Source organism: Salmo salar, chromosome 13, assembly GCF_965601325.2.
Source record: "Salmo salar chromosome 13, fSalSal1, whole genome shotgun sequence".
Classification (NCBI taxonomy): domain Eukaryota; kingdom Metazoa; phylum Chordata; class Actinopteri; order Salmoniformes; family Salmonidae; genus Salmo; species Salmo salar.
The window spans coordinates 82,158,191-82,160,635 of NC_138303.1; positions in this window are offsets into that span (position 1 = coordinate 82,158,191).

Below are 2,445 nucleotides of genomic sequence, written 5' to 3' on the forward strand. Positions count from 1 at the left end.
GCAAAGTGAAAGTATTAGTTAAAACCTTCTTTGTTTCTGTGCTTCTGTGATAGATTTCAACCTCATTGTTCAATCAGATGTTTTAGAGAGGTCAGAAAGAGGTCAGTGGAATTGTAGCATTGTAGCATGCAGACAGAACTCAGAACTTATTCTAAAGGCATGGTAGATCTCTGCTAGTAAATTTCAGTGAATTCATTTCAACAAGACTATTATCAAAGTAATTCAGTATTGTGTTTACGTTATTGTTTTTTGTATTGAGCATACATTTAGGGGATTAACAGACTTATACAAGTATTTAATTACGTTGGGAAATGCTTGCTGTCACCATTAGCAAAGGTGGCACTGTCTTTAGCTTTGTGTTCAAGAGGTCAAGTGGAGGCCTTGTGAGAGGTTGAAGTTTACTATTGCACTCCAAGTCAAGAGTCACCATATAGCCATACACCGTCCCTTCACATCACACCCACACACGCACTCTATGACCACATGGCTTTGATGGTCTCACAAGCTCTTTGACAGCCAAAGTTGTCAGAACCAAGGTTTGTAACCCCCAAGGTTTGTAACCCATGTAGCAGGCCCTTAAGTTTGGCATGCTACATGGAGGGCACCTTGTGTCTCCTCACTCATCAGGTTAGCCTCACTTATGTGTGGGCAGTGGCCCCACCGACAGACAACAGTCGGCACACATGCACAAGTGCAAGCACGCGCACGCACGCACGCACGCACGCACGCACGCACGCACGCACACACACACACACACACACACACACACACACACACACACACACACACACACACACACACACACACACATATCCTCCTTCCCCCTCCCATCCAGCTGCCAGCCTAGGGAATGCCACTGACTGAAGGGTCCTTGAGGCTGTCGACAGGCTGAGCTGTGTGGAGCGAGACCTCCACTCACCTGCACAGAGTGCTCCTCCGACTCCCCATTCTTTCCCCCAGACCTCTAACCTTTCACCCCCACCCTCCTCCTCCTCCAACCCCCATTTACCTCCCACACCTATTCCTCATCACGACAGATTGTGTCCATCCTCACACGCTGGCACTGCATTTAGAAGACTGACAGATAGGTTGACAGGACAGCCTTTGAAGGTCCTAAGTAGATAGTGTCCATTGTTCAACCCTTCTACACATTTTCTATGTATGTACTACCTGTGGTTTTCATTGGCTGATGTAACACAGCATGAAAAAGGGGTTATGCCTCCATGACACTGGCTTGGCTGGATTACAGACAACACATTGTATCTGGAATTCACTCTGCAGTGTATTTCTCATCATTCCTAAAATATAACTACCTCAATCAGTTAAAACATGCCCATCAATCAATTTGTTAGCAGTAGTCGTATGATTGCAAACAAAAACCTAGCTCATAAAAGGCCTCCAAAAAGCCAATGTAACAATGATTGCGTTCTATTAAACATACCTCCCCTGCAGTTCTATAGTGTTCTAGTTTGCTCCCACGAGCGGGCTAGGTCAATAGCGGTACATATGCTCGGCTGGTGTAGGTTGGAGCCTCAGCATGGGCCAAGATGCTAAGCTTCAAGCCCTCCATAGTTATTTCTGTCTGTTCAGAATCAGGAAAACTACAAAGCAACACAAGGCTTGGTCAGTGTAACCCTGTAACCCTATAGCCTTATAGAGTGCCAACTGACAAGATCTGTTCCTTTGACTAACAACCTAAAAAAATGTAACCCTTTGTATGAAAATAAATGAGATGTATTTTTGTTGTCCCCACGATGAAATCAGGGAGAGGATCGTGGCTCTGTCACCATCCATCTGTCCTCTGTCCGTCCGTTCGTCCGTTAGTCTCAGACAACACTGGCCAGATTTTTACGAAACTTGGGTGAATTATGCATTTTCCATAGACATCCGCTGTTTACAAAATGATACTGATTGGTCAGATAGTGTAACCCTTGGCGCTATAACAAGAGATTGAAAATGCAAACTCTGAAAGGTGGGGCGCAACATGTTTACTTTTGCCTTGTTTTTTAATTGGAAGTTTAGCCCAATCCAAGATCTCTCCTCATTCAGATGATTGTTTGAGGGTTAGGCTAAACCCATGATAGAATCATAATTAATAGCCCTTGTGACAGTGAAGAATGTCCAAACAAACACTTTCCCAGGGTTTTTGCAATTGAGAGGTTGATCCCAATTGGCCTTCTGATTGAACACTAAAACACATTACAAGTGTGCTCATTTATCTCACAGTCACAGGTCATTGTGTGAAACTGTTATTTTCTTAACACTTTGAGATGTCATTAATTACAGTAATGCTTCGGGGGGAAGAAATATAGCTAGTCTATTTCAAAAACACCAGCCTGTGAGGTTACATATTTCTCTTGCCAAGTTTCTTCTAAATGACAAAAAAGAAATTCACCATGATGATGATGATGAGTTGCGGTCTTGGGAAAGGAAAACATTGAGAGC